Source organism: Macrobrachium rosenbergii, chromosome 25 (genome assembly GCF_040412425.1).
Source record: "Macrobrachium rosenbergii isolate ZJJX-2024 chromosome 25, ASM4041242v1, whole genome shotgun sequence".
Lineage (NCBI taxonomy): Eukaryota > Metazoa > Arthropoda > Malacostraca > Decapoda > Palaemonidae > Macrobrachium > Macrobrachium rosenbergii.
Window position 1 is genome coordinate 16,311,306 of NC_089765.1, and position 25,508 is coordinate 16,336,813.

The 25,508-nt window shown below is 35.3% G+C and overlaps 1 protein-coding gene and 1 long non-coding RNA gene across 3 annotated transcripts in view; both read right to left on the reverse strand.

The window, feature by feature from the left end:
- The window catches only part of LOC136852381 (zwei Ig domain protein zig-8-like), an 86,649-nt gene that overhangs the window by 48,626 nt on the left and 12,515 nt on the right, over window positions 1–25,508 (reverse strand). The window lies entirely within an intron of this gene.
- LOC136852378 (uncharacterized) lies at window positions 15,750–21,622 on the reverse strand. The gene is made up of 2 exons (XR_010857118.1): window positions 17,779–21,622; window positions 15,750–17,738 (listed from the first exon to the last, which is right to left on the reverse strand). It is a non-coding gene; the product is annotated as an uncharacterized lncRNA (long non-coding RNA).

Here is a 25,508-nt window from a genome sequence, read left to right on the forward strand (position 1 = left end):
GAATGATTTGTAAATATAAATAAGTAAAAAATGCGCCAAAGTTTCATCGGCGCAATCGAGTTTTCTTTACAGCCGCTACAACGTATATTCAGGGCCACCGAAAATGGATCTATCTTTCGGTGGTCTCGGCATAATGCTGTATGAGCCGCGGCCCATGAAACTTTAACCACGCCCCGGTGGTGGCATATCCTATATCGTTGCCAGAAGCAAGATAAGGGGTAACTTTACCTTAAATATATTAAAGACTGCTGAGGCTAGAGGGCTGCAATTTAGTATGTTTGATGATTGGAGGGTGAATGATCAATATACCAATTTGCAGCCCTCTAGCCTCAGCAGTTTTTAAGATCTGAGACCGGACAGATAAAAAGTGCGGGCGGACAGACAAAGCCGGCACAATAGTTCACTTTTACAGAAAACTAAAACTAGATCAAATAACATCATTACGTAATTAACCTCCTTTATTTCTACATTACACACTCTACGCACACAAGTTCCCGAGAAAAGGAGACTTTCTAAAAGGAAAACTTTTCCCTTTTAGAAAAAGCTCAACTTACCACCGTTCCCTGAGAGCCAGCCAACGTGTGCGTCTGGAACCAACAAACCAAATAAGATATATACAAGGATAAATGCGCAAAACAAAACTAAGCACTGGGCGAGACGAAACCTCCATTCCAACTTTGGTGGGCGAGGTAATGAAGATGTAATGTGAGCTGTGAAAAAAAGACTAAAAAAAAAAAAAAAAAAAAAAAAGTGAGAGAACGAAATGTTTGGAGGAGGCAAAGAAGTAAGGAGAGAGGAGCAAAGAATGGAGAAGGAGAATGTTGTGGGAAGAGAGGGAATAACGGGGTGTATCTTTGTGGCTTACAAGGAAAAGTCAGTTTCGACATTTTGGACGTGAAAGAATCACACGCAACTTTCTTTAGGCGTCAAGATGGTAATCATTGCTTTACAAATGAAATGTGTTAGTAATATATCAATTTTTTAATCGTGTATTTGTACTGCCCTTTTTGTTTTAAATAGTTTTCAATGCACGGATGTATACAGTATATCAGTGAATGATTATTTAGACTACAGGGGTTTGTATTAATCGTTTTCATGTTATCCCTCGTTCTTAGAAGTTATAGGAATGGAATGGAATATAGAGTTTAGGCCAAAGGCCAAGTACTGGGACCTATGAGGTTATTCAGCGCTGGAAAGGAAATAGAGAGTAGGCAGGTTTGAAAGGTGTAACAGGAGGAAAGCCTCGCCGTTGGGCTTTGAAATAATTGTCAGGAGAGGCTGGATAGCAAGATGAAAGAAAGACAATATGAATGGAGGTACAGTTAAAGGAACGAAAGGGGTTGCAGCTAGGGGCCGAGGGGACGCTGCAAAGAACCTCTAGTAATGCCCACAGTGCACCCCGTGAGGTGCACTGACGGCGCTACCCCCCTACGGGGTTAAAATTTATAGGAGATGCTAAGTTGATAATTTAAATATCTGACAGCATAAGACCTCAGTTCATGTTATGACTCTCATCTGAAGCATTTACTCCTTTTAATTTCATGCACTTCATATATCGTAAACTGATAAAATCTCTTCCTTACTGTGCTTTCAAAGAATGATATAGAATTTGTTTGTGAAAAGCTTGTTCTAGTTTATGTAGTTTTCTCTTTCTTATTGGATACATGTAAAATGTTTTACCAGCTGTACAGACCACAGTTATGTTAACAGACTGATTTGACAATGTACTGAGTAAGTAAATTATAGTACAATATAAAAACAGGGTTTAAAATGATAATTACAATACAGTTAACAAGAAACAGGTTGATGTGGCGCTATACAGAGTAAATAAATCATAATAAAAACAATACAAAAATAGTGTTTGAAATGATAATTACAGCACAGTTAATAAGAATAACAAGATTTCAATCCTTGATTCATGAAATTAATCAGGGGTCTCCCTAAACCTTAGAAAAAAAGATGCTGAACAACCTTAACTAGACTTCACTAACAGGCAGAGACAACTGAACGCCTCGTTAGCCCGTGGAAAACAAGTTCACTTTCTCTCCTCGAAACTCGTCCGCTCGTCAGTGGCCGTAAAAAAAAATCCGGGATAAAGTGTAAAGGAGAATGTCTCTCTTTGCCAGCCTACAACAGACAGCCTAGACAGGTACTCTTGCATGAATACTTTTATGCAAATAACTGTGGACTCCCCCAAACTGCTCGGTACTTCGCCCAAGAGGCGTCTCAGGGAGTTCGTACTCAGTCTTCGCCATGATGGAAGTGAGTGTTATTCATTTATTCATTTGGTTTTGGAGTTAGTACCTTGCCGTGCTATTAGACATTACTTTACAGCTTTCTACTGAATGTTTAACTTCATGGCTGTACTCTGAATACTGTAACATAACGGTATATGAATAATAATGGATGTTGTTGTATATAAAGGACACGAACTGTGTAGTAATATATTCAGAGGGGAGCTGTGGATCCATTCACAATATTTATTAATAGTCACCACTCCTTTCCCTCATATTCTCTGCTTCGCTTCAATGGTAACACATTGTTTTAAATCTCTTAAAATGCATGTTTTCGTTAGAATCCGATGAAATCTAGCTACTTGTAAATTCAGTTCCATTCGTATAAACAAATAGAATATTGCCATATTTTATTCCCCTCGGCTTTAGGGATATTTTACAATATTTTTATTCATCGCTTCACCTCGACTTGTTAACTAAAATTTTGCAGGAATCTTTTTGTGTAGTTAAAGGGCCAAGAATTTTTGGGGAAGTGCTTTTTTATGTCTTTTATTGCGAAAGGTCGTTAGATGCTGTTAACACGAGAGAGAGAGAGATAGAGAGAGAGAGAGAGAGAGAGAGAGAGTGAGTGAGAGATGCTTTTATGGGAGGTGTGAATAATGACAACATGGTGTTAGATATATATATATATATATATATATATATATATATATATATATATATATATATATATATATATATATATATATATATATATATATATATATATACGTGTGTGTGTATAGAGGAGAGAATATATATATATATATATATATATATATATATATATATATATATATATATATATATATATATATATATATATATATATATATATATATATATATATACACACACACACATATGTACATCATCATCTCTTCGTCAAACGCACCTTCCATAAAAACACCCCTCCCCCTCTCTCTCTCTCTCTCTCTCTCTCTCTCTCTCTCTCTCTCTCTCTCTCTCTCTCTCTCTCTCTCTCTCTCTTATACTCACCCGATCCCCCGCGATACGCAATGTTAACCCTGTTTTGAAATATGCTGGGACATTTTCTCCCCTCCCCTCCCCCCCACACGTTCATGTTGCAGTGGTCTTTGTTGAGGCAAAGTGAGATGGGATGGAAAATCGAAGTGGTCGCTTTTGTGGTTATTTCCACGACTTGGTTTCAGATCTCATGAATGCCATTTGCCTTTATGTTTTGAGGGGGGGGGGGAAGGTTCAGTCTTTTAAAAGCGTCAGGTTTGTGGAGTGACCGGTACTCAATCGTAAACATCAGATTACCAGTACAGTTATTATTATTATTATTATTATTATTATTATTATTATTATTATTATTATTATTATTATTATTATTATTATTATTATTATTATTATTATTATTATGGTGAAGTTGTCGAATTATCAGTAACTTAGTTGTTTCCCTTTATGTTTGGGGGAAAGGCTTCAGTATTTTAAAAGCTTCAGGAGAGAGGAGTGGTTATTATTTTGATAATCATAAACATCAGATTACTAATTCCGTTGTTATTGTTATTTTGATTATGGGATTGAAGTCATCGAATTATCTAGTACTTAATCATTTCCCTTTATTTTTAAAGAAAAGCTTCACTCTTTCAAAAGCGTCAAGAGAGTGGAGGGATTATTATTACTGTGGTAATCGTACACATCAGATTATCAGTACTGTGATTATTATTGTCATTATAGTAATGAGGTTGAAGTCAAACTCTCAGTTACTTAATCATTTGCCTTTAATTTAGAGCAAAATATTTAGTCTTTTAAAAACATCAGGGGACTGGAATTATTTTTACTGTGATAATCATAAACATCAGGTTACCAGTACCGTCATTATTATTATTATTATTATTATTATTATTATTATTATTATTATTATTATTGTTGTTGTTATTATTATTATTATTATTATCATGTTGAGTGGTTTGTGAATGAGTTAGGAGTTGGAGAAGGAAGGGACAGTAAATGAGTAAGGGAGAAAGGGAGGAAGTGGAACGGAGTAAATGAGGAAGGGAGGAAATTAGGAAAGGAGTAAGGGAGGAAGGAAGTAAAGGAAGAAGAGAGGAAAGGAATAAGTGAGGGAAGGAGTAAGTGAGAGAGAAAGGGAGAAGGTGGAACGGAGTAAATGAGCAAGGGAGGAAATTAGGAAAGGAGTAAGGGAGTAAGGAAGTAAAGGAAGAAGAGAGGAAAGGAGTAAGTGAGGGAAGCAATAAGTGAGGAAGGGAGTAAGGAAGTAAGTGAGGAATTGAAGAAAGGAGTAAGGGAGTAGGGGAGGAAGTGAAGAAGGGAGGAAGGAAGGAAGTGAGGAAAGAAATAAGGGCGTAAGCGATGAAGTAAATAAGTGAGTAAGGATGAATTAAGGAAATGAGGGAGGGAGGAAATGAAAAAGAGAGGAAAGGAGTAAGTGAGAAAATGAGGAAGAGAGTAAGTGAGAAAGTGAGGAAGAGAGGGACCTGAAGCCCTATTTTTGGCTCGATCACGGGCACTTCCTTTTTCCCACGAGTTCCCCGGGGGCATTCTAATCCGGACCCTTCCTGATTCCCAACCAATATGCCGTTTACACGCTTCGGGGTTAACGGGGGGTTGGAGGGGGAGGTTGTAGAAAAGTAGGGCGGACAAGGAAGGTTGTGGGGTTGTATGTTGTTTTTTGTGGTTGTTTTGTTATGTTATGGGGACTTTTGCTTATGACTCTAAGTTTCTTATAAAAACAGGAACTTTTCCTTCTATATTGAAAACTGAAATTATCTTAACTTTGTGGCTTCAACATAGCGTAAATGTGATACTTAAGTAGGCAGAGAGAGAGAGAGAGAGAGAGAGAATAGATGGACAGAGAAAGACAGGACAAGTAAGTGTAGAGAGAGAGAGAGAGAGAGAGAGAGAGAGAGAGAGAGAGAGAGAGTAAATAGACAGAAAAATAGAGAGAGGGGGCGGAGAGAGAGAGAGAGAATAGATGGACAGAGAAAGACAGGACAAGTAAGTGTAGATAGAGAGAGAGAGAGAGAGAGAGAGAGAGAGAGTAAATAGACAGAAAAATAGAGAGAGGGGACGGAGAGAGAGAGAGAGAGAGAGAGAGAGAGAGAGAGAGAGAGAGAGAGAGAGAATAGATGGACAGATAGAGACAGGACAAGTAAGTGGAGAGAGAGAGAGAGAGAGAGAGAGAGAGAGAGAGAGAGAGAGAGAGAGAGAGAGAGAGAAATATCCTCCTCTTCATCCAGATAACAAAGTTTTAGGATCAGTGGAACTCGAAAACTTCGGTAATATTCCGCGCGTGACCGTTACCCCTAATTTTCTGTGAAAGCTCGGACGAGAGCTAAGACCTACTTTCTCGATGAGAGTGTCTTTAGGGTAAAACATCTCATTTTCGTCTCTTAGTAACCAGAGAGAATCCTTAGTGAACGACACCATTCGAGTGGAATCTGATGTAGGCTGCTGGCGAGTTCCATAAAGGGAAGGTTGAATTATCAGGGGGAAATTTGTGATCAACTTGAGCTAAAGGGATAAAAATGAAGAATATGTACATATATATATATATATATATATATATATATATATATATATATATATATATATATATATATATATATATATATATATATATATATATGTGTGTGTGTGTGTGTGTGTGTGTGTGTGTGTGTGTTGTGTTTATGTAAGAATATATAATTTTTGTGTTTATGTCACGTTTGGAATGTTGTGTTACTGGACAAGAAAATATATAAAATTTGAGATATCCTTTCGTCATAATTAGGAAGTTCAATGGATTTTCATTTGTGTGAATATATATGTCTTACTTCTGCACTCTCTCTCTCTCTCTCTCTCTCTCTCTCTCTCTCTCTCTCTCTCTCTCTCTCTCTCTCTCTCTCTCTCTCTCGTACGCAAAGGGCAAACGTTGGGAATGAGTATGCCGGATGTTTTTAAAGAGAATGTTACAAGCTCTTTAGAATAAGTGGTTACAAGAAACAAAGAGTGATTCTGTACCCTATAAAGCTCTCTCTCTCTCTCTCTCTCTCTCTCTCTCTCTCTCTCTCTCTCTCTCTCTCTCTTTTTTATATATTTATATATATAAATATATATATATATATATATATATATATATATATATATATATATATATATATATATATATATATATATATATATATATATATATATATATAAGAGCTGTGTGTACGTCTGTATATGAGTATGCACTGAAATACCATTAACATTACTTGAAATGCAAGCATCCCAAATCCCACATTTATTTCCAGATGAGTCACCAGACGCTTCAGGTAAAAAAAAAGAGAAAATAAAAGGCTTTGTTAACACGCATTAAGTCCGCACGATCTCGCTAATACGATGCTAACCCATTTCACGCATCAGTTATCAATTAAATATGATTAACATCTACACATTTAGATACAGCGAACGCATCCACCGGTAATATATTCGGCTGGCGAACCCAATCTTTACCCATTGGGCCCCTGGGGGTGTGGGGGGGGAGCCCCCACGGCGTATAATTTAAGTGAATTATGGTAATGATATTAATTTTGCAGGTGCAGCTTTCCCGATATTTAGTATCCCAATTCGGGCGATTGCACTAATGCAGGTGTAGGTGGTACCTTTGGGGAATATTAATACCCACTGTTTTGTGTCTCTCCGGGGTGTGGGTTTTCGTAATTCCGTAATTCCGGCTTCCCTCTGCCGCGGGATAAATCACGGGGTATTTTAAGGTACGAATTGAAAAGCAGCCTGTGCGTCAAGAAAATTCTTCTCATCAGTTATGACAATTTTTCTTAATTATGTATGAATGTTGCTAGAATATTTTTTTGAGTTTCCCCCATCATGGATTAAACCACGGGATATTTTGAGATGCGATTTCAAGAAAAGCCTGTACGTCCAAAAAGTTCTTATCGTCAGTTATGACAATTTTTTTTAACTATGTATGAATATTGCTAGAATATTTTTTTTTTTTTTGCGTTCCCTCCATCGTGGGTTAAATCACGTTTTATTTTTTCAAGATACGAATTGAAGAATAGTTTATATGCCAAAAAACGCATTGCCATCAATTATGCAAAAATGTTTACATAATATAGCTAGGATATTTCCTGCATTAATTCGTACGCAGTTTTAAGATACAAATTGAATAGTTATTCATGTATCATGCACAAATTATGAATTATTCCTACGGATAGCTAGTTTATTAAGCAGGGAACCCATACTACTACGGAACGAGCCTACCTGAGGGGCCATTGACTTGAAATTCAAGCTTCCAAAGAGTGTGGTGCTCATTTGAAAGAAGTTACAAACGGTAATAGGAAATAAGAAAGAGGAGATCATTTATTATAAAAGAAAAACAAGATAAGATGAATAACTCAGTAAATAAATGGACAGAAATAAAAATCACTTAAAACACAAGGCGATTCGCTTTAGGGTATTAATGTATTGCATCTTCGCTTGAACCTCTGCGGTTCTAATTGCACAACACTGCATTGTTTGCTGTTAGATCTGTAAACATTAAAACAGTCATCATTCTCCCCGGACAAATTTTGCTTAATTCAAGAGACCAGGGGATTCCCCAAACACAACAATCAAACGAATACTTATGAGATTCAGCCACGTAAGAAAGAAACTTCCCCAAAACCCCATTTGAAATTTCCCTAAAAAAAAAAAAAAAATGCTAGTGTATAAATTTCAGAGAACTTAATCAGATCCGTTATTATGGCACTGAATTTAAACAAAATAGGGAGGGGCTGGGAAGGGGGAGAGCCCAAACCCCCGTTTGAAATTTCCCTAAAAAAAATTACTAGTGTATAAATTACAGAGAACGTAATTAACCCGAAACCCCATTTGAAATTTCCCCCCAAAAACTACTAACGTATAAATTTCAGAAAACGTAATTAGATTCGTTATTACGACACTGAATTTAAGAAAAATTAGTGGGGGGGAAGGGGAGAGCCCAAAACACCATTTGAAATTTCCCTAAACAAAAAACTACTAGTGTATAAATGACAGAGAACCTAATTAACCCAAAACCCCATTTGAAATTTCCCTAAAAAAAACTACTATTGTATAAATTACAGAGAACGTAATTAACCCAAAACCCCATTTGAAATTTCCCTAAAAAAAACTACTATTGTATAAATGACAGAGAACGTAATTAACCCAAAACCCCATTTGAAATTTCCATAAAAAACTACTAGTGTATAAATTACAGAGAACGTAATTAACACAAACCCCCATTTGAAATTTCCCCCCAAAAAACTACTAGTGTGTAAATTTCAGGAAACGTAATTAGATTCGTTATTACGAGACTGAATTTTAAAAAATATGGGGGCTGGGAAGGGGGAGAGCCCTAAACCCCATTTGAAATTTCCCTAAAAAAAAAAACTACTAGTGTATAAATTACAGAGAACGTAATTAACCCAAAACCCCATTTGAAATTTCCCCAAAGAAACTACTAGTGTATAAATGACAGAGAACGTAATTAACCCAAAACCCCATTTGAAATTTCCCTAAAGAAACTGCTAGTGTATAAATGACAGAGAACGTAATTAACCCAAAACCCCATTTGAAATTTCCCTAAAAGAACTACTAGTGTATAAATTACAGAGAACGTAATTAACACAAAACCCCATTTGAAATTTCCCTAAAAAATACTACTAGTGTGTAAATTTCAGGAAACGTAATTAGATTCGTTATTACGAGACTGAATTTTAAAAAAATAGGGGGGCTGGGAAGGGGAAGAGCCCAAAACCCCATTTGAAATTTCCCTAAAAAAAAAAAAACTACCGGTGTATAAATTACAAAGAACGTAATTAACCCGAAACCCCATTTGAAATTGGCCCCCCCCCCAAAAAAAAAAACTACTAGTGTATAAATTTCAGAAAACGTAATTAGATTCGTTATTATGATACTGAATTTTTAAAAAAAGATAGTGCTGGGAGGGAAAGGGGGTAGGGGAGTGGGAATGCAATCATCCGATCTATTTCAATTACTGATGCCCAAAAATACAGCGGCCGTTGATTAAACATCGATTTGGCTCCCCGGATGGAAAGCATAGCAAACCCCGATTGAGTTAATTGATATGATTCCGCAAGATTCGTTGCCACGTCCTTCTGTTACGGATGACAGGCATTTGTGGCGTTTCTGTTTATGATTTCATTGGAATAATTACTTTTTTTTATTAGAAGAGGTAATGATGTTTTTGGTATAGAGATGAATATAAAAGTAAATAAAACAGTTATTTTTATTTGTGTTAATGTTTTCATTAGAATAAATCTATCTTTATTAGGATGACTGATGATGTTATTTCTAATATAAATATGAATATAAAGATAAATCAAGAGGGCATTTTTTATGTTTTTTTTTGTTGAGTTATAGTTTCTTGATGATATTTTCGCTAAAGAAGATAAATAATTCAGTGTGATAAAATAGGGCATTTTGATATGTAGGTTATTATTTAGGTTTTTTATAAGAAATATAGTTTCCTGGTGCCATTTTTATATAAGGGTGAATATTTAAGTGTAAAATCAAAGGGTATTTTGCTAATTACTTGTTTTTTTTCTGATGAACTAATAACACCTTACCGAAAAATGTTTAAAGGTAATTTTGGGTCAATTGCTTTTTTTTATTAAAAATATCACATGTATTCATAATGATCAGAGTAACTAGATTATCATGAATATGCCAACCAGTTTAAACAAAAGACTACAACTGCTTCATAATATATTAACAACTTAAAACAGCATTAAAGCGGAAAAAGAAATTCATTCACGAAAAATAAACCGCAGCAATCATTTCAATGATACATTTTTCCTCATGGAAATGAAGAAAAACCACAAAAGGCACACAAATAATATGTAAATTAGTTTCTAGAATAATGAGGCAGAAGATTAAGAAGCTAAATATAAGCAGCACTTGAAATAAGTGGTAAGAAAACAGAGTAATTCAGAAATCAACACAGAAACTGGGAATATTACAGTCACAGAATACATGCAAGGATTAAAATGAGCCATAACTCCATGAACGCAACCTGCAACCTCTCTCTCTCTCTCTCTCTCTCTCTCTCTCTCTCTCTCTCTCTCTCTCTCTCTCTCTCTCTCTCTCTCTCTCTCCCCACACACACACACACAACTCTACACACACACACACAAACAAAAATTATTTCCACGAATCCGTGTCCTGGTCAATGCATCAATCATTATTAAAGTGCTTGAATTATGTTTTGGAACAAGTGTCTCCTGATGGGGATTAATGCCTCAGATCCATGTACGAGGTTTAATTTTATGATGGAAGTGTCATTTCCATTAAAGGGGGTGGGGGTAATTTGATCAACACGTAATTATTACCTGGGACTTCCTAGACACATATGACCCATTATAAATGTTCTTGGAATTGCTGACTCCACTTGGGTAATCAGCTGTAATGTTTGTCGTGGTAGCAATTATGTCATTCCTTCATGTTGCTGTTTGTTGTCCCATAATGTTACATCCACATCATCTAATTTTTTTATTAAAATTTTACTTTTTGACGTTTGGTTATACTCTCTAGCCACAAATAGCCACAGTAATCTAGCCACTTATAGCCAAAAACAGTGTACTCGTATATAATAGCAAGCTTGTTGATATCGACTGCTCATTCAATTACCGAAATAATTATGAGATGCTTTCATTCGTATATCAGATAACCACAGTACCTAATGAAACATTAAAAAAAGTGTTCTATATTCTCGACTGTTGCCAAGACAAGTTTTTGATGAGTGTACATACCAGTTTATTTTTAGTAACAAAGCTTGGTTTCCTTCTTAGCAATCAGTAGCTAGTCTTACTAATGTCTTTCCAATTCATTCGCTTGATGCTCATAAAAACAGAAATACTGGAAAGATTATTTTTTTCTTCAGATGCATGTTGCTTGCAGAAATGAACCTGTAAACTATATCGTCATTATATTAGTGCTATCTGATCCGAAACTGTATCACTATATTTACTTAGAAGTCGTCTACTACGACTCTCCAAATAGCATATGCCATATCAGTTGTTATTTCATTTCATGTTGCTTTGTCTTTCAAATAGGTTACCGATGACGTATGTAGACGTCATCCAAAAATAATGGTAGATAGTACTTACTCTAACTTATTTATCCTATGTAAATATTTTTCCTTATAAACAGCCAAATTTTTATTGACCATGTTCTGAATGAGGGAAAATGGTCATAATAATTCAAGTTGTTGCTCGTAATCTTGTTATTACAAGAACGATCATAAACATGTACACTCCTGTATGTCTCCTCTCAAATATTCTTCTTCCATTAGAATCAGAAGGTACATTACGACCAAGACACCTATCTTCGTCAGCGTACAGAAAGCAAGCTTTACAACACGCCACGAATAATGTCACTGATTTAATCCTCTCAGCTCCAAGAGATATTTACGCCAGGACTATTTCTTGCTGTCTCACGCCCAATGCATTCGAATTTCCGGGAATCTCATTTTGGGCCTTAATGCACCAGAACACGTGAAGGAAGCGCTGTTACAGAATGTCTTTTATTGCGAGTGGTATCTAGTCTGTTCGTATTCATGAGTATAGAAGTATGCATTTGTAACCGTACTTGAAAGTTGAATTCCTCGAATATGTCTAGAAATGAGGGCATATGGCGTTTACAAAAGAATTCTCAAAGTCGCGATTACTTTGAGTATGCATTTTATTTTAACAAATTTAAGAATAACTGCTAAAAATAACTTAAAATTCATTTGTACAGAAGTATGCATTGAAAGTTGAATTCCTCGAATATGTCTAGAAATGAGAGCATATGTCGTTTACAAAAGAATTCTCAAAATCGTGATTACTTTGAGTATACAGTTTATTGTTATATATTTTTCTTTATGCATATTTAAGAATAACTGCTGAAAATAACTTAAAATTTATTTGCGCAGAAGTATGCATTTATAACCAACCATGTTTAAAAGCTGAATTGCTAGAATATGGATAGAAATGAGGGCATACGTCGTTTACAAAAGAATTCTCAAAATCGTGATTACTTTGAATAAACGGTTTATTGTTATATTTTTTTTCTTTAAGCATATTTAAGAATAACTGCTGAAAATAACTTAAAATTCATTTGTACAGAAGTATGCATTTATAACGAACATGCTTGAAAGCTGAATAGCTCGAATATGTCTATAAGCGAGGGCGTATGTCATTTCAAAAGAATTCTAAAATTTTGACTATATAAATTTTTGTTTTATTTTTTCCTTTAGACATATTTAGGTAAAAAAAAACTGCAAAGAACTTGAAATATATTAAAAAAATATATTCTCCAAATGGTGCTTCTCGTCATGCCATTTTAGGAAAAGAAAATTATTAGTTTCCTCTCTTATATTAAAATTTTTTTTAATATTTCCTTTTTTCTGTCTGAACTTTTTAACGCTAGTGTACAGCTTAACTTTATCAACTTCTCATACAAAGAAAATATTACCCAGTATGGCAATTACTGCTAAACGAAAACTTACACTGTAGTTTTAAAAGACACAAAAAAAAGAGAATTAAAAGTTTGTCATGAGTGAAATAAGTAAGTACAGCTTGAATGCGCCAAGAAAAAATTATAATTGTAGCTCCCAAAACTTTACTATAGTAATATTTTTAGCTGCATTACTACGAACGAATGATACTTACTTTTATAAAGATATACTTATATATATCACTCAAAGCCACGAAAACATCACGTACGGAAAAATCAGTATTTAAATGTATTATTTAATCATTAGATTTAAAAATTAGATATTACGGTTATGAAATTACATGTGATGAGCAGCAGTTATATATATATATATATATATATATATATATATATATATATATATATATATATATATATATATATATATATATATATATATATATATATATATATATATATATACATATGTGTGTGTGCATAACATATATATATATATATATATATATATATATATATATATATATATATATATATATATATATATATATATATATATATGTGTGTGTGTGTGTGTGTGTGTGTATGTGTGTGTGTGTGTGTGTGTGTGCATAGATGATGGATAGATAGATATGTTTATCACTATTATTACTATTTTAGTCAAAAAAGCCACTTTGCTTACCTGCTTGACTTAACTCTCTCTCTCTCTCTCTCTCTCTCTCTCTCTCTCTCTCTCTCTCTCTCTCTCTCTCTCTCTCTCTCTCTCTCTCCAACTTCATCCCCTGATAGGCAATGTAACCTTTTTTCGAAAAATGCTGGAAAGTTTTCCCTTAATATATTGCAGGGGTATTTGTGGGACCAAAGTGAGATGGGGCTGAAAATCGAAGTGGTACCTTCGTGGTTATTCGCCTGGTTCATTTTTACTTGTTTTCATTGTTCCATTACATAATATCAACCACTATATATATGTCATTGCCACTACAATCCTTGAAATGTTGATCTCTGTGAAAGTATGAAAGCAAAAGGCATTTTTATTTTAATTATTGTAAGTCTCAGATTATCATCATCATCGCCTTTATTACTGTTACAGTGATGAAGCTGCTGTTGTTGTTATTATTATAGAGTTTCTTTTTATCCAACTATAATCTCTGATTGTCTAAATTAATGTCTGTTTTCTCTAAACCATTTTCTCTTCACTGATTACAAGCCTCTACGCCGTTTTCTTTTCGCCTGATAATGAGTCTCTAAACCGTTTTCTTTTCACCTGATTACGAGCCTGTGGAACGCTCGGACTCCACCATGATAGTAAGGCAGAGAATGAATGAATGAATGAAAGAGTTAATAACCAATGACTGAGTAAGTTAATAAGCAAAGTGGGTGAGGGAGTGAGCGAGGCAAGCGAGAGGGGAGTTAAAGCCTCTATTTTGGCTGGGTTACTGATACTTCTTCTCCCCAGGAGTAGTGTCATGACTTCCAAACAGTTCTGCCTGAATTTCCAAACAAAACTAATTACAGACTTGTTTGTGGCTAGGGGAGATACTAGTAAGACTATAGGACAGACAGGAAAGGCGTGGGAATAGAAACAGGTCTGCTTATCTTTATATTCATGTGATGGATTGGATATGAAAAGGTTAAAATAAGCTGTTTTAAGCCTGTGTTACTTACGTTATTCAGCTCGTATTGGAGTTACTAAGAAATGGTTTAGAATTTTGAAGAGATCATAAATTTATAGAAATTTATACAGTCTGTGAAATTGTGTATAAATGAGAGAGAGAGAGAGAGAGAGAGAGAGAGAGAGAGAGAGAGAGAGAGAGAGAGAGAGAGAGAGAGAGAGAGAGAGAGAGTCAAAGCCCCCTTTTTTATGTGGAAGAGACAGTTTCAGAATTAATGTAATTCTAAAACTTCGAGAGAGTTTCCACGCGTGATCGTTACAACTAATTCCGTTTGAAAACTTAAATTAAATGTATCCTAAATGTTTTTGGGGAGTGTCTTAAATGTGGAACGGTCTATTCCTCTTTCTCAAATAAATACAGAACTAATTAAATATATATATATTTATATATATATATATATATATATATATATATATATATATATATATATATATATATATATATATATATATATATATGTGTACAACATTTCAGTAATAATAATACACATATAATGTACATGATATACAACATCTTCTGAATAATATTTGATATAATCTATAGATGATTCCTTTTAAGGGGTGACAATTATTGTTCAAGAAGATGAATGACTGATTTGAAGTCGGAAGATAATATCTAAGTTATATTGCTCACGCTTCAAAAATATTTCATTGCCATCAGAGGGCTACTAATGAGAGAGAGAGAGAGAGAGAGAGAGAGAGAGAGAGAGGTGGGGGGATGATGACAAGCTTCAAACACTGTAATACCCTTTCATCAGTGTTATGAAAGTTTAATGATTTCACACCTGTTAAAATTTATGACCTCTCTCTCTCTCTCTCTCTCTCTCTCTCTCTCTCTCTCTCTCTCTCTCTCTCTCTCTCTCAATATATACAGCACAAGTGGAGCATAAGTGGGGAATTTTAAACGGGGTAATTCAATGTTCGTTTGTATTATCTGTGATGGTGACTTAAAAAGCAGTTTTGAATCACATCAAAATAATTGCCGCTGAAAGTGACGGAGCTTTTAATAACTTGTGTGTATTCATAGCGTGAATTTGCTTGCATGAATCACGTCAATGTACACATACGGAGTAATGGTGTTAAATGGAGTATGGTCTGCGTAAACTTATATACATACATACATACATCTATATTATATATATATATATATATATATATATATATATATATATATATAGACACACACACACACACACATATATATATATATATATATTGTTATGGGCCCATGCCCATCAAACATACACTAATCTCTTAAAACACAAATGAAGTCACAAACGACCAAGTCCACAATAGGTGGAATGGCCGCAACAGAGTGTACAGAGATGGAATCAAGGAGGATAAAGTAAAACCGAAAATAAAACCTTAATATTTAATACAAACTTTTAGAAAGAAATGACCACTGAGCCTCTTACAAAATACATTAAATAAACACAAAATTCAACCACACACTGAAAACATCGAATAAACACACTTACACCAAATTAAGATAGGCTATACAATTACACTTTAAAGAGAGGGCCCTGAAAGTAATAGGATGTCGAAAAGACAGAATAACCTAACTTAATACAGACTAAATGTTTATAAAAAAAAAACTGCTTCCCTTAAGTGAGCTGTAAACAGTAGAAGAGGCAAACGCAGCCTTCAAATCACGGGTCGAGGGGCATAATATATATACTCGAGACCTTACCAAACGTAAGAGAGGTCCCCTAGGCAGTATTACTGAACCAAGGGCGTAGACAGAAGATAGAATCACTTTAACGTCGCAAGACGATCAACGGACACGGCCGTCCGACAGGCAATCACACCTTACCAGTTGGCAGAGAGGTCCCTTGGCAGTGTTACTGGACCAAGGGCGTAGACTGAAGAATAAATCAATCTCCCAAAGCAGCAGCAACTGATGAAAGGCAGGTATCGTAATCCAGAGATAGTTCAAAATCAATCAAGAATAAGGCAGGCCCACACAATGCTAAAGGTCCAGAAAACAACTCTCTCAGTCCTCGAGAAACAGCGCCGAATACAGGTTCGGACGAGAAGCCAAAACCACACGTGAAAATAAAACAAGCTCATTGTAATTAAAACTAAACAACAAGTCAGAAATGTCGGGGAGGAGGAAACAGGGTCATTACGTTCCAAAAGAATAATTACTGCCAAAGTGGCTTATTCAAAACAAATTAATTTACGTTAAATTAAACATACTGACACCTCCTCACCCAACAAAAAAAAATTTTCCACAAGAAAATTTTTCTACAAAGTATTGAACTTAACTCAAAATTCAAAGAAATATATAAAAATGCTAATATCAAAAACAAACATAGCAATTCAATCTATATGAAATAAAACAGGGACAATAAGAAAAAATTCAAGTCCAATGACAAAACTCAAAAAGTGATTGAAAATACTATATCACATTGCCGGCCAAAAATAGATTAGTGGCAAAATATTTTGTACCACTTTCAATAGTCAATAGATATCAAATCTTAACCTTAATATTATGACTTAAAACTAATACAAGTAAATAATTTACAGTGACCACGCCAAAAATAACATCAGTATCAACATATGAAGAAATATGGTAATATCCCCATGAACTCACAAGTGGAGCGGTGGGCACAGGTCAGCAGAACAGCAATATTAACAAGACTAACCTATTATTAGACTAAACCTAGCTAACCAACAACCAAAACTATAAATCGACCACAATGGGGCTAGTGTTACCGCAACCAAGGTCACCACTCATACACCAGCCTGTAGCGCCTAAAAACGGCCGTGCTACAGACCCGTGAGCCCGTGACCTGGCTAAATTATTCTGAAAACACAAATATCAGTCAAACAAAAATAAGGACCAAAACCTTAATAAATTAACCTTAACTTAGTCTAGGTCACCACTCATACACCAGCCTGTAGCGCCTAAAAACGGCTGTGTAGTGCTACAGACCCGTGAGCCCGTGACCTATCTAAGCTTTGTAAAAAGAATTAATGTGGACCACTGGCACAAATAAAGAACAGGGACATAACAGTATATGATTAATGATTCATAAAAACTAACCATCAATCACCAAAAATAAGAAAAAACGTAACACACCGTTCACATATCCATGATTTTACGACACACTCAATATTGTGGCCCTTCACAACACTTTCCAATAATGCCTCTTTTCACTCCAGAGAGCGTCCTTACTCAACACTATTTGTTTTTGCAACTCACTGAGTTTCAAAGAGCGTCTTTTCACTTCACTTCACTCAGTTTTAGTGCCTCTACACTTCAGAGAGCGTCCTCACACTAAACGGGTTTGGGCCTTAAATACACACATCATTAATGGACATATACAAGACAATGGTAACACCTTAAAATTAACCTGGACATACACAAGACAATGGTAACACCTTAAAATTAACCTGGACATACACAAGACAATGGTAACACCTTAAAATTAGCCTCCACCAATAACACATACTAAAATAAACAGAAATCAAAAGTACCCTTAACCACTCTTAATCAAAGACGACACCGAAGAAAAACCTGTAAATCACGATATTTAACATCTTAATCTTAAGTACTTAATCCTAAATTATTTCATAAACAAAAACACCTGACACAACATTATTACAACACACCTGGAAACCTGTACATTCAATAAATTTATAGGATTAATCAAATCAATTAATATAAGTATATACAAAACAACTTTACGAAGAACAAAAAGGTTTTTCTCAAATCAACCCATCGATCAGTCACTGATGCGTGACAGCGCATCAGCGACAACATTACTTTTGCCTGGAATGTGTGAAAAGCTAAAATTCCATTCCTGGAGCAGGAGGCTCCAACGCATCAACCGTTGATTTTTATTCCTAAACCTGTTCAAGAAAACCAACGGATTATGATCCGTTAATATTTTAATCGGAGTCCCTGTAGAGGATAAATATACCTGAAAATGATTAACAGCTAAAATTAATCCCAAAGTCTCTTTCTCTACAGTCGAGTATTTCCGTTGTGCCGGGGATAACTTTTTGGAGAAATAGGCAACAGGATGAGATACTCCATGAGCATCTTCCTGCAACAAAACTGCTCCAACCCCAACATCACTGGCATCAGTAGCAAGCGAAAAAGGAACGTCAAAATCAGGAGCTTTCAAAATAGGGAAATTCATTAGGACCTGCTTTAACTTTTCAAAGGCATTTTGGGCATCATTAGTCCATACAAAAGTCACATTCTTACGTAATAAATTAGTCAGGGCTCAGCGATATCAGAAAAATTCTTAACAAATCTACGGTAATACCCTACTAAACCAAGGAACTTTCTGACATCCCTGCGACACTTCGGTATTTCAATATGTCTAATAGAGTCTACGTTTGCCTGTTTCGGAGCCACTTTCCCAAATCCTACTTCGTGACCCAAATATACAACCTTTGCTTTGGCAAACTCACTCTTTTTAGGTTTATAACCAAACCAGCTTTCCTAAGTACCTGAAATAAAGCCTTAATACGTTTAAGATGGGTGTCCCAGTCATCACTATAAATTACAATATCATCAATATAAACAACACACCCCTCTAAACCTTGGACCAAAGTATTCATTAACCTTTGAAAGGTTGCAGCGGCATTCTTCATCCCAAAAGGCATTACTTTACATTGGTAGAGTCCGCGCTGCGTTACAAACGCTGACAAATCCCGTGCCCGTTTGGACAGCGGAACTTGCCAATACCCCTTTAACAAATCAAATTTAGTTATATATTTTGAATTCCCTATCCTGTCAATACAGTCCTCTATCCTGGGTAAAGGATAACTATCAGGCTTTGTGACCTCGTTGACTTTGCGGTAATCAAAACAAAGCCTGAATTGACCATCCTGTTTCTTTACCAAAACAACAGGTGAAGACCACGGACTGTTGCTGGGTTCGATCAGCCCGTGTCGTAACATATAATCAACCTCTTTATCCACAACATCATTTTTAAATGGATTTAACCTGTAAGGGGATTGTTTTACCGGAGTTGCGTTACCCACATCCACATCGTGTTCAAGGACAGTGGTCTGTCCTGGAACATCCGAAAATAAATCCTATAACTAAAAACTAACTTTTTCAAAGATCCCTGTTCTACTAAATTCAAATGTGAAACCATTTCTGAAAAATTTTCTAAAGAATGTTCATTATCATTAGGCCATTCGGCACCATCAAAACAATCATCATCAAAATTACTCACGTCTGGAAAAGAAAAAGAATTAATACCGTTACACTTTGTAGTATCACCAACTAATGCCACGGGAATAACTTTGTCACGACCTTTATAAGCCTTTAACATATTTATGTGACATAACTGGTAGGGTCTCCTCCTTTCAGGAGTTTCAACTAAATAATTAACATCACTTACTTTCTTTAAAATTTTCCACGGTCCTGAAAATGAAGCTTTTAAAGGGTTTCCTGGAATGGGAAGCAATACCAAAACATTATCACCCACTACAAAATTACGCTCCTTAGTCTTTCGGTCAAAAAAGTATTTCATTTTCTTTTGGCTACACAATAAATTTTCACCAGCAAACTTCCAAGCCTTCGTTAATTTATCACCCAAATTACTAACATAATCTAATAAATTCATATCAGGGGCGTCCCCTCCCAAGATTCACGAACCACATCCAATGGACCACGCACACAATGACCAAAAATAAGGCTGAAAGGTGAAAATCCTAAAGACTGACTCGGCACTGACCGAAATGCAAATAATAAATAAGGTAGTTCCTTATCCCATTCAGAACCATTAACCAAACAATACTTTTTATCATAGACTTCATGGTTTGATGAAATCGTTCCAAAACACCTTGACTTTCAGGATGGTACGGAGAAGAAGTCACATGATTAATTTTAATTCAGCCATCTTCTCCTAAATAATTTACTCAGAAAATTAGACCCACAATCGGACTGAATTACTTTGGGCATTCCGAACCTGGTGAAAAATTCAATTAATACTTCAACAATTTTAACAGATTTTACATTTCGTAGTGGTATTGCCTCAGGATATCGAGACATCCTATCCATAATTGTTAAAATATACTGATTGCCACTACGAGTTTTCGGCAGAGGACCAACAACGTCAATAATTACCTCTCTGAACGGTTCAGAAACAACAGGAATAGGATGTAATGGTGCCTTTGGAATTGGTTGATTAGGCTTCCCGACCTTTTGACATGCAACACAACTATTTACAAATTTTTTAACATCATCTTTCATCTTAGGCCAAAAATAATTTTCACACAATTTACGAGTGGTTTTAAAAACACCAAAATGACCAGCCAAACCATTTTCATGAGCCAATGTCATTAACTCCTTTCGATAAACAAAAGGAACCACAATCTGTTTAACAATTTCACAACCTGTATTAATGGCATCAAAAGGTCTACTTATTCTATACAGAATATTATTAATTATCTTAAATCGAGGGACAGTCAAATCAGTAATTTCGCCAGACTCAACTGGCAGGTCTTTAAAATCTGCTTTCTGAGCTGTAATAAGTTCCTTAGTAGTCCAATTAAGTTTATTATCCAACACACCACTATCTATAACTAAGCTATCACTACGATCTAAACTACTCAAATCAACATCAACTACCGACTCGGCCGAGTCAACACTACTAGCCTTCGATCGAGTGACTACAGATATTTCATTACCGGAACTTAATACAATAGGGAAAGTTTTATTTATTAGGCGACATCATTCCCTAACACCAAATCCACATCTTTAATAGGAAATTTATCAATAACGGCCAGTTTTAAATAACCTGAAAAAGACGGGCATGATAAATAAAAACTCTCAACCGGGTAAGACCTGACCGTATCTGGAAAACCACTTAACAAAACATATTCCTTATTTGAACATTCCCCCATCAATAGGTAAGGATTCTCTGAGAATTAAAGACTGAGCAGCCCCAGTGTCACGCAAAATTTTAACCTTTCTTTGCTCAGTCGAATTCCCAGAGCGAACAAAACCATCAGACAAAAATTTCTGAAAAGGAGCCAGTGACTCATTGCCTAGCCATTGATTATTAGAGTTCTCAGCCACTGACTCGTTCTCATTCCTACGAATGGCCATTACCGGACGTCTTTCGGTCCTTTGCGACCTTTTAAATGCATAACACATGCTCTTGACGTGTCCCTTCTTATGACAGAAGAAACAAGTCAAAGTTTTCAACTTCTCCGGGTTATCTGTGGTCTGCCTATTATAGCTGTTAACAGGAGTAGCACGAGAACCATAGTTAACATTAGGCCTATTATACCTGTTCTGATTACTACTCCTGTTAACTCTCACCCAACCAGATTTCTCATTTCTGGGTACTTCCCTATCACATTTTTATGAGAGAGGAGGTACTCATCACTTGCAATAGCCACCTCCTGCAAAGTTTCTAATTTTAACTCTTCGAGGTGTACCTTCACCTCATTAGGCACAGACCTTTTAAACTCTTCAACCAAAATTAATTCTTTTAATTTCTCAAAGTCCGTCACCTCCTTAGACTTTAACCAGTCGCCAGCAAACTGCTCTTTAGCCCTGGCGAACTCTACAAAAAGTCTGCCCTCTTTCCTTCTGTAAATTACGGAAGCGTTGTCGGTAAGCTTCCGGTACCAACTCGTAAGCCTTCAAAACTATGGCCTTTACAGAATCATAATCTGAAGACAGATCTTCGTCCAAGGTAACGTAAACTTTCTGGGCCTTACCTAACAATTTACTCTGAATAAGAGTGGTCCAATACTCTTTTGGCCATTCCAACCTTGAAGCTATTCTCTCAAAAGAAACAAAAAACTCTGCCACGTTAACTTCCTGAAAATTTGGGACTAACTTTAGAGCTTCAGTTAGATTAATACAAGGCATTGCAGACACATTATGTTGGGAAGAAGAAGAACCCTATTACTCAATGCTTGCATAGCAAGTTCGTGCTGCCTCTCTCTCTCTCTCCTCAGCCTTCAACCTTTGGAGATCTATTTCCATTCTTTTCAACTGAATCTGCCTATCTAAAATTTCTACTGACACCGCTTCCTCCACCTGCCTAGTCTCTGGTTTACCTTCTGCCTTCATCACCTTAACCTTTTCATAAACATTAAGCAGCAACAAGCCCTTCCTAACAGACCCAGGATTTTCAATTTCAACAAATTCTGCTACACTCTCTAAATCAGGCTTATTCAATTCTGCCAACCTGTCCTGCCACCCCTCTCCACTCAAGAGCTCCGGGATATTCAAATCAGCCATTGTAAATTAATTACACACAAGTAAATATATAAATGTATCTCACAAAATATACCCAAAAACAAACCAATACACTGAACACCAATAACCACACAAATATCCTACCACGGTCAAGAAAAAAAAAATTATAAACACCGATCAACACAAGAATATAGGAGAGAAGGTATTACTATGCTGCAAAACACCCCAAGAATCCACTCTATACACTCAAGTGACTACAGGATCCGACAAATCCTGGCAAAAGGTCGCCAAATGTTATGGGCCCATGCCCATCAAACATACACTAATCTCTTAAAACACAAATGAAGTCACAAACGACCAAGTCCACAATAGGTGGAATGGCCGCAACAGAGTGTACAGAGATGGAATCAAGGAGGATAAAGTAAAACCGAAAATAAAACCTTAATATTTAATACAAACTTTTAGAAAGAAATGACCACTGAGCCTCTTACAAAATACATTAAATAAACACAAAATTCAACCACACACTGAAAACATCGAATAAACACACTTACACCAAATTAAGATAGGCTATACAATTACACTTTAAAGAGAGGGCCCTGAAAGTAATAGGATGTCGAAAAGACAGAATAACCTAACTTAATACAGACTAAATGTTTATAAAAAAAAAACTGCTTCCCTTAAGTGAGCTGTAAACAGTAGAAGAGGCAAACGCAGCCTTCAAATCACGGGTCGAGGGGCATAATATATATACTCGAGACCTTACCAAACGTAAGAGAGGTCCCCTAGGCAGTATTACTGAACCAAGGGCGTAGACAGAAGATAGAATCACTTTAACGTCGCAAGACGATCAACGGACACGGCCGTCCGACAGGCAATCACACCTTACCAGTTGGCAGAGAGGTCCCTTGGCAGTGTTACTGGACCAAGGGCGTAGACTGAAGAATAAATCAATCTCCCAAAGCAGCAGCAACTGATGAAAGGCAGGTATCGTAATCCAGAGATAGTTCAAAATCAATCAAGAATAAGGCAGGCCCACACAATGCTAAAGGTCCAGAAAACAACTCTCTCAGTCCTCGAGAAACAGCGCCGAATACAGGTCCGGACGAGAAGCCAAAACCACACGTGAAAATAAAACAAGCTCATTGTAATTAAAACTAAACAACAAGTCAGAAATGTCGGGGAGGAGGAAACAGGGTCATTACGTTCCAAAAGAATAATTACTGCCAAAGTGGCTTATTCAAAACAAATTAATTTACGTTAAATTAAACATACTGACAATATATATATATATATATATATATATATATATATATATATATATATATATATATATATATATATATACAGTACGGAGCTTATATGAAATCGTGTATCGTAGTAATCTAAAACGGGTCGAACAGCAACGGAAATGATTGAAAATAAAACACAAAGAATTACGAATTCTAATTAAATCATTCGTAATACTATGCCTCCCCAAACTTAAATAAATCCCATTTAAAAAAATCCGTTGATGGGACATTAATCCACCCCCTTTAATTTGGGGTCTGCTTTCATCCACCGTATAAATTCTAGAAAATGTAATTAGATTCAGCAATGGCGATACTATAAAAAGAAAGTAATCATCTGATTAATTCAATTACTGGTATCCGGAGATACAATATCCGTTGATTAAACTCAGATTCAGTCGCCAGAGAGAAAGAATAACAAACCTCCAATTGAGATAATTAATATGAATTCATAATAATGGATGATATCCCTCTAATGCCGGTCCCAGCCCTTTGTAGCGATTCGTTTTAATATATTTTTCCAGTGGAATTATTATAGTTGCCCAATTCTCTTCGTATTTTGGCGTGTATGTTTCGTTTAGAATTAAATCAGGTACTGGATGATAGAAAGGTATTTTGGTTAAAAATTTATATTTTAGGTTTATAATGATGAAGAGTCATATGTAACCATTACTAAACTTTGTATCGATTTCTTTTTGTTTTTCCAATGGAATTATAGTTGTGCTAATTTCGTTTTACATTTTTTCCAATGGAATTATATTTGTGCTATTTTCGTTTCACATTTTTCCAATGGAATTATAGCTGTGCTATTTTTGTTTTACATTTTTTCAATGGAATTATAGCTGTGCTAATTTCGTTTTACATTTTTCCAATGGAATTATAGCTGTGCTATTTTCGTTTTACAGTTTTCCAATGGAACTATAGCTGTGCTAATTTCGTTTTACATTTTCTCAATAGAATTATAGATGTGCCAATTTCGTTTTACATTTTTCCAATGGAATTATAGTTGTGCTGATTTCGTTTTACATTTTTCCAGTGGAATTATAGTTGTGCTAATTTCGTTTTACATTTCTTCAATGGAATTATAGTTGTGCTATTTTCGTTTTACATTTTTCCAATGGAATTATAGTTGTGCTATTTTCGTTTTACATTTTTCCAATGGAATTATAGTTGTGCTAATTTCGTTTTACATTTTCCAATGGAATTATAGTTGTGCTATTTTTGTTTTATATTTTTCCAATGAAATTATAGTTGTGCTATTTTCGTTTTACATTTTTCCAGTGGAATTATAGTTGTGCTATTTTTGTTTTATATTTTTCCAATGAAATTATAGTTGTGCTATTTTCGTTTTACATTTTTCCAATGGAATTATAGTTGTGCTATTTTTGTTTAACATTTTTCCAGTGGAATTATAGTTGTGCTAATTTCGTTTTACATTTTCCAGTGGAATTACAGTTGTGCTATTTTTGTTTTATATTTTTCCAATGAAATTATAGTTGTGCTATTTTCGTTTTACATTTTTCCAGTGGAATTATAGTTGTGCTATTTTTGTTTTATATTTTTCCAATGAAATTATAGTCGTGCTATTTTCGTTTTACATTTTTCCAATGGAATTATAGTTGTGCTATTTTCGTTTAACA